Source organism: Zingiber officinale, chromosome 4A (genome assembly GCF_018446385.1).
Source record: "Zingiber officinale cultivar Zhangliang chromosome 4A, Zo_v1.1, whole genome shotgun sequence".
In the NCBI taxonomy this organism is placed as follows: domain Eukaryota; kingdom Viridiplantae; phylum Streptophyta; class Magnoliopsida; order Zingiberales; family Zingiberaceae; genus Zingiber; species Zingiber officinale.
The window spans coordinates 26,376,274-26,395,634 of record NC_055992.1 but is presented as its reverse complement, the minus strand read 5'-3'; positions in this window follow the sequence as shown (position 1 = coordinate 26,395,634).

Genomic DNA, 19,361 nt, shown 5'->3' with positions numbered 1-19,361 from the left:
GTTAATATAAACGCGATTTTGACTTATCTACCAACCATTGGATAATGCCTATAGTTAAACTCGATCCAATTGAGTTAACTAGTTACTCAATCTAATTGAGTTGTACTCACCCATGCGTTGATAGGCGGGACCAAGATTGTCCCTCCGTACCCTACCAAGATAGTATGCGTTGCTCTGCTTTGGCAGATTCAACAACAACATACGATCGATTTAGTGGTAGGTATCACGGCATGGTAGGCATTACGAGTTGACGTGATTTAGATCTAATCTAAACGATGATGCGTATCATATACTCGATAGATCTAATCTAATCAAAGGGTGCATCATGTGCACGACTTAGATCTAATCTAATCGTTAGGCACTAATTAATTACTTAATTAACTAGCATGCATCACATACATACAAAAGCAATTAATTAAATAATTTTGTGATTATGTCATGACCCTACTACGATCTTCTCAAGCCAATGAGAAGATCGGATAGTCAACCTAAGGTCAACAGCTTCTCAAGCGCCTTCCTTTTGACCACCTTGTGTTGCTCACTCCTTCCTCGTAACTCCATCTTGAGTGGACCTTCCACCGCTTCAAAATTTACATTACATTTTGAAACTTGAGTTACATTCGAGTCTAAATCTAATTTACAACCAGAATATAAATAGGGAGGCACAACGCGCAGGTCGCGTATCAAATACAGCACACGCAAACACACAAAATGGCACGCATGCCATATTTTGAATTACAACACAAATTATCCAATCGAATTGGGTTTTTGGGCCATGACTATCACAAAAATAATATATAATTCAAAATTATATATTTCTATAATTTTCTGTAATTTTTCCTATAATTTTTATAATTTTTACGAGTATAATTTCTCGGCGGTTCTGTTTAGCGGTTTTCGGGCACAATCGCGGAACGAATCGACTTGCGGGGCCAGGGGCAGCACCCCTACCCGCGATCTAACCATCGCGAGGGTTCCTTTGCGATCTAACAGTGCCTTAGCCCGCTGTCCCAAAAAGTTTTGGGGCGAAACTTAGCCGTTTTGGGAAAACTTCTCGGTAGTCGAAGCCTACAAGTGTCGAAACAATTGTGCTTCGCTTCTACGAGAAAAATACCCATAAAAACTATAAAAATCATAAATTTACAGAATATTACAGAACTGAAAAATTTTCATAAAACACAAAATAAACTCGTACACGCCTTCGCACGTGGCTCTGATACCACTGTTGGGTTTTTCAGGCCGCGAAATCTGCTTTTTCGCGTCGCGGAGACCCCGAAAGTCCCTAGCCAACGGATCCATGCGTAGAGTATAGAACAAAATTTTTACATGTACGAGTTTACTAACTAGATCTACTCTTAGATCTATATGTTTAGAAAATTACCCTTGATGCGTGCCCTTTTCGAATCCCGCTCGTCCAAGGAAGTGTCGGATCTCAAGATTGTCAACGTAGACAATCCTCTAGAAGTATCCACACGAACAAGATGTGTTCTCTAACATACAAGGATGGAGATGTAACACCCACGAATTTCTTAAGTTAAGTATGTGGAGATTTTCTCTTAGAATAAAAGAAGATAAGATAGAACCAAAAATATATAAAAGAAAAGGAATTGGTCAAGGATTCAACCTTGAACCTTCTTAAGCTAAGGATTGTGGAATTACCACTAGACCATCATAAGTTATTGTTGAATAGAGAATGGAAATTATAGATAAAGATAAAAAGTATGATTAAGAGAAGGAAGCAAGAAAACATCAAGTAGCTTTCTCCCTCCTTCTCTTGATTAAGAAGCAAGACAAGTTGTCTTTTCCTTCCTCACTCTTTTTCCATTTTCGTGGAGATACAAGAGGGAATGAGAGGAGAGGAACTAAGGGGATGAATGAAGACATTTTCTTCATCATTAAGAGAATAAAGGATGAATTAAGAAGAAGGGAAAGCAAAGTTTCCTTTTGCTTCTTACTCCCACCTAGCATAAGAGGAAAAACAAAGAAGAGATTTCATTTTTTCTTCCCTTTCCTCACCATTGCCGTGACCTAGAGCATCCCCTCTCCCCTTCCCGAAAATTCAACTAAGATTTTCTCCCTAAGAAAACCAAACTACAAGAAGGGATCCTCAAGATCTATCTCTTGTTGGAGGATCGGTGGCCGGCTTGAAGGGGGGTTGGATAGCTAGGCCACCCCCAAATCGATTTCTTCTCTACAATACGTTAGTTTGCGCAAGCGAAAATATAGAAACTAAAAACAATGAAACACAAACGAGAATACAAACGCTAACACGCTCGATGTAACGTGGTTCGGAGATTGCTTGCTCCTACTCCACGACGTGTCCTTGAGGTGGACGAGCCCTTGATCCTTTGGTGGATCAGTCCCCGGCAATCTCCGGCTAAAGCTTCTCCTTCTCGGTGGAGTAAACCTCTCACAAAGGCACTCTTCCTCTTTACAAAATGGAGTTAGAATTAGGAGGAAGAGAATTGACTTGGGAGCTTTGGGCACAGAATAGGAGTTAAACTACAAGCATCAGTAACCTCCTCAATGCCCCAAAGCTCCCCTTAAATAAGAGGAAAGAGTTGATCACCAATCAACTCAAACCCTGACACCAGTCGACTGGTCCATGCACCAGTCGACTGGTCCATGCACCAGTCGACTGGTCCATGTACCAGTCGACTGGTCCTAGCCGTTAGGCAACAATCCTGTGAAGCTGGATCAGTCGACTGGTCCCATGACCAGTCGACTGGTCCCAGTACATTCACTCCTCTCATCCTTTCCGGAGTCGCCTTTGAAGTCCTCTTCCTCGGCCTTCGTCCCTCAGATGCACCCGAGCCCGCGGCTCCTCTCCGTGCCATCCTTCACGCTGCCTTGAAGTCCACTTCCTTCGGCTCCACTCCATTGCTCCTCGTCCGCGCGGTCCCTCGGATGTCTTCCACACCATCCTTCACCGACTCAACGATCCGAGCCCTTGGATGAGCTTCCCGAACTTGGTCACACCAAGTCCTTATGTGTTCCACCAAGTCCTGCATGACTCAAACACATATCAAATACATATGAAAGCCTAACTTAAACTCTTTGACACACACATCAAAACCTAGGTCGATTGCACCAACAATCTCCCCCTTTTTGATGTGTGGCAATATGTTTAAGCTAGGCACCAATAACAACTTTGAAAAGTACAGGCAATATGTAAATATGAAGCATAAAACCCAAGCTCCCCCTTAACACATGCTCTTAATCTTAATTTTCAAAGATTTGCACCCAAGTAGATTTTCTAACTTAAACCTACCCATTTCTCCCCCTTTGACACCATCAAAAATATTGTACCAGATACGTACACATACTATGGTATCAGTTCCAACCAAATTTGAACCAAAAATTTGATTTTAAAGACCAACAGAATGCTGAAAGGCTGGTACCAGTCGACTGGTATCTGCACCAGTCGACTGGCACAAACTGAACATAAATTTCAGCCTACGGCAGCCAACTTCAGAAATCCATAAAAAATTCTAGAAAATTCGAAAAATCATGAAATTTTGAACACATATTTCTTATAATGTTCTTTAACTAAGAAAAATATGTTTTCATGAAAAGTCAACCTATTTTCAAAATTTTGACCAAGTTTCAAAAATATCGAAAACATTCAAGTTTGTATCAATTTCAAGCTCAATTTTGCAATCATATGTTTTAAAATAGCTAGACCACAGTAAATAAAACATAGAATTGTTTTCAAAACATTTGAAATGTCCAACTATGATCTATGGGCAAGATGTCCATTAATTAAACATTTGCTTTCCCCATAGTTGGCCTATGATCACTAAACATTGATACACTTCATAACTCATCAAAATGCTATAAGCATAAGTGAATTACTTGTATCATCCTAATATCTCACATTCATGGTTAGAAAATAATACAAATCATTGTGAGATAAAGGTAACCTCTACTTAGCCCTCTTGATCATAAATCTCTATCAAGGCTAAGTCCTCCCCCTTAAGGTCTCAAGTCAACCATATAGGAAAAATTTGAATTATTGACTTCTATGGTTGACTTGCCATAAAATCCTCTAACCCTTGAGGATTGATTTTGGCACCCAATAGAAATTCTTTCTAATTGGGTTGACCAAGTACTCTTTGGGGATCCATTTCCTATCTATGGTCTTTGTCTTGAATTGCCCCCTAGCAAGTAGACAATGATAGGTCTTTTCATTATTTTGTTCATTGTATCCTATCCCATTTTTCTTAAAACTTGCCCTTTGGCTCCCAATGATCATATTTAGGGTTTTTGAGCCAATTTCAAATTTCCTAAGGGCGTTGGTAAGGTATTCTACCTTTTCCCTTAATTTCCTATTTTCCTCTTCTAAACATGAATCATTTGAACTTGTAGAGGAAGCATGCATATCATTTTCCCTAAGAGTCATGGATTCTAATTTTTCTTCAAGCATACAAATATCATTTTTCAAAGATTTGTTTTTCCTTTTTGCCTTAAACAAATCATCATTTGTACTTTTAATAATTTTAATTAAAACATGAGGAGGAAGATTATATACCTCACTTACAGAGAAGTCCGAATCCGAAGTTTGACCTCCCCCTTCACTTGAGCTCCCTTCTTCATCTTCACTTGAACTCCTTCTTTCTTCTTGTTCGGATGAGGTGGAAGCTACATCATCAATCCCCATGAGAGCAAAATTGACTATGTGATGCTCTTCTTCCTCCGATGATGATGAAGGATCATCCCATGTTGCTTTTAGGTTTTGAGCCTTCTTCCCTTTTTCTTTTGTCTTCTCCTTCTTCTTCTTCCCTTCCTTCTTTTTCAAGAGAGGACAATCATCTCTTATGTGTCCTTCTCCTTGGCAATTGTAGCAAATTATCTTCCTTGTCCTACTTTTACTTCTCGAGCTTTTCCTAGCATGAGATTTGTTAGAAGAAAAAGATTTAAACGCCTTTCTCATCTTTCTTACCATATATGCCTCTTGATCGCTATCCATTGAGGCACTTGATTCTTCAGAGTCGGAAGATGATGGTGATGAAGATTTCTTCTTCTTTCCCTTTCCCTTGTTTGCCACAAGGGCTACTCCTCTTGATCTATGTGCTTCTTCATCTAATCCTTCAACTCTTGTTTCATGGAGCTCCATTCTTGAGAAGAGTTCATCTAGAGAGGATTTCTCTAGGTCCTTTGATATGTAGTATGAATCTACAATGGAGCTCCAAGTTGTGGTTCTTGGGAAAGCATTTAGGGCTTTTGTCATCATGTCTCGATTTGAGAGTGTCTCACCTACACTTGTTAGTCCATTAATAATTTCTTTAATTCTAGAATGTAAAGTTGATACCTTTTCTCCTTTCTCAAGCTTGATATTGTTGAGTTGAGTTCGAAGGAGGTCTCTTCTTGCCAATTTTGCTTCCGATGTCCCTTCGTGAAGCTCCACTAGCTTTTCCCATAATTCCTTGGCGCTTGAGTAGCTTCCAACCCTTGTTAATTCTTGTTGGGGAAGAACATTATGTAGATGATGGATTGCCTTGGCATTTGCTAGATGCTCTTCTTTTTGCCTTTTGGTCCATCTTGTTATGTCGATTGTCTCATTGTGTTCATCCTTGGGCTCTTCAAAACCACTCCTCATGATTAGCATAATGTCAAAATCGGTATTAAAGAATACCTCCATTCTCCTCTTCCACCAAGAGAAGTCTCCTTCGAATTTGGGTGGATGAATGTTTGAGCCGGCCATTTGATGATGTTGTTCTTCTTGGCGATTAGTCCGTTGAAGAGCTTCCTTGCTCTGATACCAATTGTTGGAGGATCGGTGGCCGGCTTGAAGGGGGGTTGGATAGCTAGGCCACCCCCAAATCGATTTCTTCTCTACAATACGTTAGTTTGCGCAAGCGAAAATATAGAAACTAAAAACAATGAAACACAAACGAGAATACAAACGCTAACACGCTCGATGTAACGTGGTTCGGAGATTGCTTGCTCCTACTCCACGACGTGTCCTTGAGGTGGACGAGCCCTTGATCCTTTGGTGGATCAGTCCCCGGCAATCTCCGGCTAAAGCTTCTCCTTCTCGGTGGAGTAAACCTCTCACAAAGGCACTCTTCCTCTTTACAAAATGGAGTTAGAATTAGGAGGAAGAGAATTGACTTGGGAGCTTTGGGCACAGAATAGGAGTTAAACTACAAGCATCAGTAACCTCCTCAATGCCCCAAAGCTCCCCTTAAATAAGAGGAAAGAGTTGATCACCAATCAACTCAAACCCTGACACCAGTCGACTGGTCCATGCACCAGTCGACTGGTGCTAGCCGTTAGGCAACGCCAACGGCTCTCTTTAGAGCCCGTTTTCTGCCAACGGTCATGTACCAGTCGACTGGTCCCCTTAGTCGACAAGCACAGAATGCTTATGTGCATTCTGTGAAGCTGGATCAGTCGACTGGTCCCAGTACATTCACTCCTCTCATCCTTTCCGGAGTCGCCTTTGAAGTCCTCTTCCTCGGCCTTCGTCCCTCAGATGCACCCGAGCCCGCGGCTCCTCTCCGTGCCATCCTTCACGCTGCCTTGAAGTCCACTTCCTTCGGCTCCACTCCATTGCTCCTCGTCCGCGCGGTCCCTCGGATGTCTTCCACACCATCCTTCACCGACTCAACGATCCGAGCCCTTGGATGAGCTTCCCGAACTTGGTCACACCAAGTCCTTATGTGTTCCACCAAGTCCTGCATGACTCAAACACATATCAAATACATATGAAAGCCTAACTTAAACTCTTTGACACACACATCAAAACCTAGGTCGATTGCACCAACATCTCTCACAAGCAAGAGAAGCAAAAGGGAGCACTAGAAGGAGAAGCTTTATTCTTCCTCTTCACAAAGGGTATCTTCTCTTAGGGAAAAGACCAAGCAAGAGGATGTGAGTATCCCCTCACCTGTAGTACAAGTTGTTATATGATTTTGTTTGAGTTTAGATGGATAACAACCTAGGGTTTCTTTTGAACTTTCGGCCATGACACTTGTAAGGCTTATGGAAGCTAAAAACCAAAACTCACATGCTTAAGTTTTCTTTCCTCATGATATGCTGTGAATATGACCTTTATATTTCATGCTTGTATGTGGCTTGGAGTTAGGTAATACCCCACCTTAGGGTTCGGCCATGAAGAGACTTAAAACCCTAGGGAAGCTCAATTTAAAAACTAACATGCTTATGATCTCTTCTAGGATGTGATATGAATGTTCTCTTGATGTTTTATACTTGTATGTTGCTTAGAACTAGTAGGACCTTACCTTAGGATTTCGGCCATGAAGGGATTAAATACCTTAAGGAGGCTCAACTTCAAATCTAGCTTGCTTATGTTTTACCTTATGAAAGGATATGAATATAACATAATGCACTTGAGATTTCATGTTGCTTAGGGTTAGGTTTTCACATGGTGAACTTTCGGCCAAAATAAAATGTAGGGCTTAGGCAAGCTTAAATTCAACCCTAACATGTTTATGTTCTTCTTTATGATATGCTATGAAATTTATAGGGTACTCACATGCTTGTATTTGGTTGAAAAATCCTAGAAGAAGTATCAAGTATGAAGTTTCACATAATATGTTATGTATGTTCTCTTGATGTTTTATACTTGTATGTTGCTTAGAAATAGTAGGACCTTACTTTAGGGTTTCGGCCATGAAGGGATTAAATACCTTAAGGAGGCTCAACTTCAAATCTAGCTTGCTTATGTTTTACCTTATGAAAGGATATGAAGATAACATAATGCACTTGAGATTTCATGTTGCTTAGGGTTAGGTTTTCACATGGTGAACTTTCGGCCAAAAGGAAATGTAGGGCTTAGGCAAGCCTAAATTCAACCCTAACATGTTTATGTTCTTCTCTATGATATGCTATGAAATTTATAGGATACTCACATGCTTAGAACCTATGTTTTATGGCATTCGGCCACCTATGATTGAGGACTTAGGAAGCTTGAAACTTTAACCTAATATGCTCATGTGGTTGCCTATGATAAATGCATGGAAATTGTTTAGGGTTCACATGTTTACATGCTATTTGTAACCAAGTTTTGGACTTTGTATGTTTCGGCCAATGTGGGTTTCTAAACCTAGGAAGCATAGAACCTAAATCAAATATGCTCATGATGTTCTTTATGATAAATGTTATAGAAATGAATTTTGGGTTCATATGCTTGTATGATTTCATGCTACCTAAGTGAGCCTATGCATGTTTCGGCCACCCTTAGTTGGTTGAGGATTTAGACCAAATTATGACTCATTATGTACTTTCCTTTGCCATGATATGAATTAGGAGAAGTTAACTCGTGATCCATGCATGATTATGTTTTCTTTTCCTTCCATGATATATTATATATGCTTGTTTAAGTATGCTTATGAACCATGCATGAGAATGATACCTATATTGGCTATGTGCCCAAATGTGATGGCTACGTGCCCAAATATGATAGCTATGTGCCTAAGTATGCATGGCTATGTGCCCATTTATGCATACCTTATGAATGACATGAATGATATGCTATGAATGACATGAACTTGATATGCTATGAATGACATGAACATGATATGCTATGAATGACACGAATAGGTTATGAAATGATAAAGATATGATATGACATGTATTTTACTTTGAATGGCTTGTACCAAAAGGGTGGGCTCCTTATACGCCCCTAGGTCGAATTACGGGCCTAGTAAAGGGTGGGTTCCTTATGTGCCCCTAGGCCGAGCTACGGGTCTAGTTCCAAGTAGGTTCAAGACTAGTTACCTTGGGTCTACTTAGGATGCGCGCATTATGTATGTATGTGGTACTAAGCTGGTCCCCTTTCATGTTGAGATTATTTTCAAGTACTATATGATATTGTTTTAAGACATCTCACACATGACATAAATCTTGTTTTGAAAGACATATTACACATGACATTACCATGTTTTAAAGGACATCTTGCATCCATGCTTACGATATGATGTGAAATAATGCTTACAGTTATGATATGATATGATGCCTTGATGCTATGAAAAGAAATGTCATGATGCTTTCACTTATGCTACGATGTACACTTATGCTATGATATGATCTATACCATGATATGATGATTTCTTATGCTATGATATGATCTATACCATGATATGATGATTTCTTATGCTATGATATGATCTATACCATGTTATGATGATTACTTATGCTATGATATGATTTATGCTATGATATGATGTTACTTATATCATGATAAGATTTATGCCATAATATGTTGTTTACTTTATGTTACGATATTATTCAAATTTATGCCATGATACGATATGTTTTTAATTATATGATGATATGAGCGTCATTTATTCTATGATGTATGATATGATGATTTTACATGATATGTTGGTTTTTGTAAGTAGGAAAGGATCTCACTAAGCCTTGTGTTCTTACAGATACTTTTCCTTGTACCACAGATAAAGGTAAAGGATGGATAAACTAGAGGAGCAGCAGGAAGGGGCAAGAGATGTGTGATGGTGACTTGGCTCAAGAAATAAAATGACCTGCTTAAGTGAACTTATCAATAATATGTTATGTTATGTGATGTCTTTCATGATTTCCCTATGCATGTGTTAGAAATGAATAATATGACTATTTAAGTTGGACCATGCTATTTCATGCTCATATGCTTAGTATGATTCTAGAAAACAAAAATATATGCTTCCGCTGTATGTATGTTTATGTATGCTAAGTCAAAGAAAGTAACCCCGCCCTCATTAGGTAGGAGTGGGATAAGGGGCGTGCATTACAGGTTGGTATCAGAGCCAAGTTAGCCATCTCACTACACACATCAAGCCTCCATCCTGCCGCTCCACGTAAGAATTTTCTATGCTTACTTTATTTTATGCCTGATTTGTTTATTTAAGTATACATGCCTATCTTATTGTTATGATGTTAGTCTAGGGATATATGATGGTAGGATAGGATTGACGATAACATATGCTTGGTCGTGTTAAGAATGATAACTACCTTATGTTAGTCTAGTTAGGAACTATAACAACTTATGCTAGCATTGTTGTTATTTATGAAGATAATCATGGCTACTAGAAGACGCGGTGGCAGACCCGATGAGACAGTAACTCCACCATACCTAACCCAGGTAGTCACAGACCTCCAGCGTCAGATCACCGAACAACAAAAATTGATCACTACTCTGATGGGTCAGCAAGGAAATCTGGTCACCCCGCCAGCAAATCAAAACACTATACCCGTCATACCTGCAGATGCCCCGGTGCCACCAGTAGCCCATGTTCCAGTAGTCCGACAGGAGACTTATTTGATACAGTGGCTGAGACTAAAGCCGGAGAATTTTACGGGTACATGTGAGCCATGGGACGCCCAGGCCTGGTTCAAGACGGTGGAAAATATCGTAGAACTGCTGGATTGGCCCATTCCGGAAAAGATGTGGTGGGAAAGAGTTAAGGCCAAGAGACAAGTCAATCTGATGAACTGGGCAGATTTCGAATCAGATTTTCTGGAGGAATATTTTCATATGCGAGTGACAAATCGGCATTATGACGAGTTCACCGAGTTCCGGCAAGGCGATTTATCAGTTAGTGACGCCGTGAAGTGCTTCAACCGCCTTGCACGCCTATGTCCAGAGTTGGTCAGCACGGAAAGAGAACGGGTCAGACTAATGTTGAAGATGCTCCGACCTGAAATAGCTTTGAATGTGGCTGGCGGAGTTAATAGACCCCAAACCACGGAAGAGCTAGTCAACAGTGCCTTGATCACCGAACATTATCAAAAGGCGATGAACGAAGGAAAGAGTCTAGCATAGACGGAAGGACAGAAATCGCAGAGTACTAAGACGAACTGGAAAGGAAATTCCGCTGGAAAAAGAAAACAATGGAACAACAGTAAAAGTGGTCCAGCAAATAAACAGCCGAGGTACCCTCTGTGTGCCACTTGCGGAAAATCCGGGGTATGCCACTGGTACAAGAAAGTGCTACAATTGTGGACGGGAAGGACATATGGTCGAGAGCCCCCGGTTGTACCATCTCAAAGAATGACTGAATAGGAGTACCCCACAACTACATCGGATGCAAGCTACGGATGGGACCCTAATTAGCCAAGGAGATTAGAAGCCCCACCGGTGACGACGAATGCTCTCTCACCAAGGAGGACGTGGCGAGTGCTTCTACAGTAGTCACAGGTCAACTATCTATTTTCAGTTAGTATACTGGAGCGACCCACTCGTTTGTCTCCACATCCTTCACGAGAAAGTTAGAAGTGCCACCACAAGTCATAAATGGCAAATTCTTAACCACCTTACCTTCGGGAGAAGTGATGCCTTCCGATCAGATGCTGCGAGCCGTGCCTATCCGAATCGCAGACAGAGAACTCTACTGCGATATGATAATATTCGACATGCAGGATTTTGATATTATACTAGGCATGAATTTCCTGAGCAAATACGGCGCTTCAATCGAGTGCCGTAAAAGAAAAGTAGTCTTCCAACCGGAAGCCGAATTGAAGTTCGAGTTTATTGGGGAGCAATGGGAAAAGATATGTTACGGGATAGGAATCATTTCAGAAAGGCTCTCTACTCTGATGATAGCACCAACGCTATTTGACGACATATTAGAGAAGCAAGGTCGCGACCCAAGCACCCAAAGGATCAAGCAAGAGGTTCAAGAAGGAAAGGATAACGGATTGGTTATGTATACCCGATGACCCAGAGTTGCGGAAAAGTATATTTGCGGAATTTCACGCAACCCCTTATGCGATGCATCCAGGATCCACCAAAATGTACCAAGATTTGAAGAAAAAATTCTGGTGGTTCGGCATGAAAAGAGATGTGGCTCAGTATGTCAGTTCTTGCCTGACTTGCCAGAAGGTCAAAGCAGAACATCAGAGACCTGGAGGGTTACTGCAGCCAATTCAAATTCCCGAATGGAAATGGGAAGACATTTCTACGGATTTCATCTCGGGACTACCCAAGACAACAAATGGGTATGATGCTATATGGGTAATTGTGGACAGACTGACGAAGTCCGCACACTTTTTAGCAATCAAGATGACATATTCAACAAAGCAATTGGCCCAATTATATGTTAAGGAAGTTATCAGATTACATGGGATTCCTAAAACCATTATTTCTGACAGAGATGGTCGCTTTATCTCACATTTTTGGGAATGTGTTCAGAAAGCTCTTGGCACAAGGCTATTGTTCAGTACTGCCTTCCACCCTCAGACTGACGGACAAACAGAAAGGGTGAACCAAGTGCTAGAGGACATGTTACGAGCTTGCGCTTTAGACTTCAAAGGAAGTTGGTGCCGATATTTATGTTTGGCGGAATTTGCTTATAATAATAGCTACCAAACTACCATTGGAATGGCACCTTATGAAGCTCTGTATGGAAGGAAATGTAGGTCACCTATATGCTGGTACGAAGGTGGAGAAAAGAAAGAAATGGGGCTCCGAACGGATTTCATCGATGACACCACCCGAGCTATACAGAATATTCGTCAGAAAAAAGAAACTGCTCAGAGCCGACAAAAGAGCTATGCCGACAAACGGCGTAGGCCGTTAAAATTCAGTATCGGAGACTCAGTATTTCTCAAGGTAGCTCCGATGAAAGGAATAATGAGATTTGGGAAGAAGGGCAAGCTAAGTCCACGATATGTGGGACCATATCGGATACTGAAAAGAGTAGGTCAAGTGGCGTACGAGCTAGAGCTGCCCCAGGAGATGGCAGCTATTCACAACGTATTTCACGTCTCAATGCTCAAGAAGTGTATTTCCAGTACAGGTCAAGTGATTGAGCCACAAACAGTACAAGTTCAAGAGGACCTAAGTTATGAAAGTAAACCCATCCAAATACTGGATAGGGGAGTCAAAAGGTTAAGGAACAAAGATGTACCTTTAGTAAAAGTCCTATGGCAAAATCAACGGTTCGAAGAGGCAACCTGGGAACGAGAGGACGATATGAAACAAAAGTACCCGGAGCTATTCTAAAGTTTGAGGATGAACTTTCTATGAGGTATGGGGTACTGTAACACCCACAAATTTCTTAAGCTAAGTATGTGGAGATTTTCTCTTAGAATAAAAGAAGATAAGATAGAACCAAAAATATATAAAAGAAAAGGAATTGGTCAAGGATTGAACCTTGAACCTTCTTAAGCTAAGGATTATGGAATTACCACTAAACCATCATAAGTTATTGTTGAATAGAGAATGGAAATTATAGATAAAGATAAAAAGTATGATTAAGAGAAGGAAGCAAGAAAACATCAAGTAGCTTTCTCCCTCCTTCTCTTGATTAAGAAGCAAGACAAGTTGTCTTTTCCTTCCTCACTCTTTTTCCATTTTCGTGGAGATACAAGAGGGAATGAGAGGAGAGGAACTAAGGGGATGAATGAATACATTTTCTTCATCATTAAGAGAATAAAGGATGAATTAAGAAGAAGGAAAAGCAAAGTTTCCTTTTGCTTCTTACTCCCACCTAGCATAAGAGGAAAAACAAAGAAGAGATTTCATTTTTTCTTCCCTTTCCTCACCATTGCCGTGACCTAGAGCATCCCCTCTCCCCTTCCCAAAAATTCAACTAAGGTTTTCTCCCTAAGAAAACAAAACTACAAGAAGGGATCCTCAAGATCTATCTCTCACAAGCAAGAGAAGCAAAAGGGAGCACTAGAAGGAGAAGCTTTATTCTTCCTCTTCACAAAGGGTATCTTCTCTTAGGGAAAGGACCAAGCAAGAGGATGTGAGTATCCCCTCACCTGTGGTACAAGTTGTTATATGATTTTGTTCGAGTTTAGATGGATAACAACCTAGGGTTTCTTTTGAACTTTCGGCCATGACACTTGTAAGGCTTATGGAAGCTAAAAACCAAAACTCACATGCTTAAGTTTTCTTTCCTCATGATATGCTGTGAATATGACCTTTATATTTCATGCTTGTATGTGGCTTGGAGTTAGGTAATACCCCACCTTAGGGTTCGGCCATGAAGAGACTTAAAACCCTAGGGAAGCTCAATTTAAAAACTAACATGCTTATGATCTCTTCTAGGATGTGATATGAATGTTCTCTTGATGTTTTATACTTATATGTTGCTTAGAACTAGTAGGACCTTACCTTAGGGTTTCGGCCATGAAGGGATTAAATACCTTAAGGAGGCTCAACTTCAAATCTAGCTTGCTTATGTTTTACCTTATGAAAGGATATGAAGATAACATAATGCACTTGAGATTTCATGTTGCTTAGGGTTAGGTTTTCACATGGTGAACTTTCGGCCAAAATAAAATGTAGGGCTTAGGCAAGCTTAAATTCAACCCTAACATGTTTATGTTCTTCTTTATGATATGCTATGAAATTTATAGGGTACTCACATGCTTGATTTTTGGTTGAAAAATCCTAGAAGAAGTATCAAGTATGAAGTTTCACATAATATGTTATGTATGTTCTCTTGATGTTTTATACTTGTATGTTGCTTAGAACTAGTAGGACCTTACTTTTTGGTTTCGGCCATGAAGGGATTAAATACCTTAAGGAGGCTCAACTTCAAATCTAGCTTGCTTATGTTTTACCTTATGAAAGGATATGAAGATAACGTAATGCACTTGAGATTTCATGTTGCTTAGGGTTAGGTTTTCACATGGTGAACTTTCGGCCAAAAGGAAATGTAGGGCTTAGGCAAGCCTAAATTCAACCCTAACATGTTTATGTTCTTCTCTATGATATGCTATGAAATTTATAGGGTACTCACATGCTTAGAACCTATGTTTTGTGGCATTCGACCACCTATGTTTGAGGACTTAGGAAGCTTGAAACTTTAACCTAATATGCTCATGTGGTTGCCTATGATAAATGCATGGAAATTGTTTAGGGTTCACATGTTTACATGCTATTTGTAACCAAGTTTTGGACTTTGTATGTTTCGGCCAATGTGGGTTTCTAAACCTAGGAAGCATAGAACCTAAATCAAATATGTTCATGATGTTCTTTATGATAAATGTTATAGAAATGAATTTTGGGTTCATATGCTTGTATGATTTCACTACAAGAATTTTTGCATTCAACAACACCCAATAGACAACGCTTTTTAATAAAAACATTGTCGTTCTTTGTTTTACAACGCTTTTAGTGAAAAGCGTTGTCTATGGTATTTACTTTTTACTAAAGACAACGGTTTTTAATGAAGTGTTGTCTTTAGTGTTGTTGTTTATGGTCAAAGACAACATTTTTTTAAAAAACGTTTTTTAAAGTGTTGTGTATGTTTCCCCTAAACTCACTTAAAATAAATTCGCAGCCCTCGCTTTGCTAAACTCTAAACCCTCAACGCGCGCGCGCCTTCTCCTCACCACTCCTCTCCACGAGTGCCTTCTCCTCTCCTTCTCCTCTCCACGAGCGCCTTCTCCTCTCCTTGCCGCGTGATCTCCTCTGAACCCTAATCTCGACCCAAACTCCTCACGCAAAACTCCTCACGCCGGCCCAACTCCTCCAAGTCGAGATCCCTAATCTCGCATTTCCCCATCTCCTCAATCAAAGTCAGCTTACCCTTCCTAATCTTCTCACGGCGGAGCCGACGGAGCCGAGATCCCTCAATTTCTTCTACTATCCGACGGAGCCGTAGCACTGCCACGCGGTTCTTCGATCCGGCTCCTCGATATCTTTGCTCTTGCCCTCACTGTTCCTCCCTCTCTCTGCTCTTCCTTACCTTCACTGCTCGTTCTCGACTTCGCTCTCTCATCCCTTCGTAATGGCGTCTCCCGGTGAATCAGGTGCGCTCACTGCCCCTTCGGGCTTCTAACATTAGTTGCTTAAATTTCTCTTTCCAGACTTGGATCTCGATTTATTCATGGGGATTTACAATTTCTATTAACATCCTGATGGCAATCTATAAATTTTCAAGAATACAGGTCCAAAGTTTGTGTGTATCATGCCCTTCTTGTATTCTTATTCCCCCCTACTTCACATCATGCTTTTCTGATCACTGCAGTCGGATCTCTAGAAAATAAATCTGATTGATGAAGTGGGCAAATTTGGCATCTTTCTTGACTTTTTTCTAGAATTTGGGCTTAAATTTGAAGCTCAGACTGGGCTTTTTTATGTGCTGAATTAAGGTGGAACAAGGTCTGATTTAAACTATGAAAAACTTACAAGTAAAAAAAAAAATAGTAATAATGATTACTTACAAGTAGTTTCGATCATTTTAGTGTTTATCGTTTCCTCACTGTATAATTTGGGTCCTCCGTTGTTTGAAAAATCTTGAATTGTGTTTGTTATACCTTCTTAATGTGCAGCAATGCTATGGTGATAAACTTGTTTGACTGTTTTGACAAACTGGTACAGTTATTTCACATGGTAATCTCGATACAACACACTGCCTGGACAATGTTGTTTTAAGTGCTTTAATTCTTCCTTCTGACTGCTATTGAAGTTTGTTCTGTCATACCACTGCTAGATGGGTAAAGTTATTTCTCTTATTATAAAACTCATGAGCATCTAATGTTAATCAAGTACATACTGTAGGAAGCAGAATATGTACTTCAGACGAAGCTATGCAGAATCAGGCTGAACCTCCACAATACTTAGAGAATCGGCAGCCTTCTCTATTGTGGCTACTTAGATCTATAGTAATTTTCTGTTTGTGGTATTGTGGTGGCGGTGATGAGAATAATTTCATGAGGGCGCTTGTTTATCCAGGACCTGTCCCTTCTGGAAGCTGAAACTATAGCTCTTTCCATCCTGAAACAAGTCATGGAAGAAAAGGTATATTTCTTGTGGTTTTTCTGTATCTACCTGCTTTAGAAGATAGATAAAGCATCCCTGTTATCAAACCTGGATTAGGTTCATTCAGGCTCCTGGTTAATGAATTATTACTTGGTCTATTTGGATAAACTAATCGGGTGTGCTTAGATGTTTACTTCTAAATCATATAAACACTGCATTTAAATATGATAAAGAGAGAATACACTATTCAATCTGGTACCAGCTGACCTGAATGTATGTTTTGGGTACTTTTGTATTAGACGGGTAAATTGGACTGATGCTTAAGGATCCAGTTCTAGGGTTTCATTTTGTTTTACATAAATTGCAGAGTATTGCAACTTTTACATTGCTAATTACTCATTTGCATTAACAAGTAACCCCTAATAATGTTGACATTGCAAAGGTGGCTCCTACTTACCATCTATATACACCTGCCGAGGTTAAAGATGTCATTTCTCGCCTTTGATCGGCAAGGCCATTTATCTTGTTATCTGCGTTTCTTCGTACTTCATACTACTTGCTAGATTGCTGTTTAATTGTGCTGGATGTTGTGACCTTATTGTGTTCTGGTTGCTTATCCACTGAACCATATTCCGTTCAAAGAAGTTTAGTAATGTCATCTGCAATTTCTCTAAAAGTTTTATTCCCTTGGAGTCTATGCTGTGAAATTATAATATGTCATCTCTCATTTTTCACATTCGCAGTGAAACAATTAATAGCTCACAAAAAATAGCTGAAGGTTGAATTTTAGTTTGCAAGTGTCTTGTACTTTGACTGGTTCCAGAATTTTGCTCTCAGGGTAGTTCACATTTTTATTGTTTTTTAAAGAAATTTGATATGGACAACTTTCTTGGGGGCCTTTGCTAATATTTTACCTCATTTACTGGATGTTTTTCAATTTTCACCAATGTAACCAATGTAACAAGAGACTTGGAGAAGAAATACTACAAGTGTTCAAGTCAATGTCACATTTAAATGCGGTATTGTTGGATATTGTTGGAGAATTGCTAGTCCAGTTTATGTGGAGAACATTGTGAACGAGGAAGTGGATTGTTTAACTAGCCCTTTTTGGTTCTCATACCTCAAAGAGGTTGAGGGTATTAGGGTTTAGGGTTATGTTAGGTTGTTGATGAGATTGTTATACTCTTGCTTGAACATGAACCAAAGTATATAAATTTGACCTTTTGATCTGAAAGTATAAAAAAAGTTAATTGGATACTAGTTTTTTATTTTTTTTTTGCAGTTGCATTTGTTGTATTTTCATATGTTTCTCAGTGAACTTCTAAACAATTCTTTTTTCATTAATTTATTAAGGCTTATTATAAGTTTCAGTTTGATGGTGCAAATTGTTTTCTTTTGTAATCCATCTATTTCTTCTTTGGTTTAGGAAAGTTGAAGTGAATCCCTTGATAGCTGTTTCATAGGTTTGTTCCATTATTTTCCAGTACGTACTGGAATCACTATCAATAGCCCTCAAGGACTGTTTACAACCTTGCAATCAAATTAATTGGACTTATAATCTAATGTATGGTCATCTGGAGCATGAATATTGGAGGATTCATGAATGACTCTTCGGATGATGAATGTATGTCATTTAATATTGGTTCATGTATTTATTTAGATACATCTTGAGTATTCCTATAAATACCCTATGTATTTAACAATTCAAAGATGAAGAAAATCAGAAGTAGTTGAACACTAACACTTGGACGCCAACATTTTTGAGTTGGCGCCTAGATTTGACCATCTAATAGACACGGCTAAAGGATCAACTTCTATGAACACCCTTAATAACTTATACAGATATTTGTGAACAATTAGGTTGGTGGCTATCATTTATCCTCCCTTTTTGTTGTTTTTTCCATGTACCCAATGCAGCTTTCATTTCAAAGGTTCCAAGCTGATGAACAAGGATGGGTGGACACAATCAAGTCAGTGCGATTTGGAGGAGCTGTCAGGATTAGTACCATGGATTGGCTTGGGCAATCTCAATATTTGCGTCAAACTGTCTTCTGACCTTCCCTATCATCTGCAGTATCTGAGGTATACTATGCACATTTACCGTGAATTTTCCTTATTGAGCTTGGGCTAGTGACGGTTACGAATGTATTTTATTTCAAGAACCGTATAAGCAAGTGTTCGTGCATCTAGTTTTATAACAATGCACTTCGTATCTTTGATCTAAAAAGCTTCTGAAACAAGTCATCTTCTCCAAGCATATATATTGGCCATGTTAAGTGACACAAACAAGATCTAAAACCATGTGTTTAAGGCATTCAAAGCTATTGGCCTCATCCGGTGGGTGGCTGTTCAGAAGACTGCTCGTGAGGGGATGCAGTGGGTTTCAATTGGCAATGAGGTGACATAGTAGGTTTCAACCGACAAAGAGGAACACATGAGGTGTTAAAGGCGGCAAGCGGTGGTGCAGTTCATAGGAGCATACCAGTAGTTTTGTTCTTTTTCGTGTGCCAGTTGGCAGATGGAATGAATTTTTTTTCCCTGTGCCAACTAGCATGGACAAAATTTAAAACTTCGAGGCTTCTAAAGTTGTTGGTCTCTTCCTGATCAATACTTTTAATCTTCCATCTTAACTAAGGTAATATTTCTTCGCCATTTCGTGTTCTGGTGTTTGGATTGC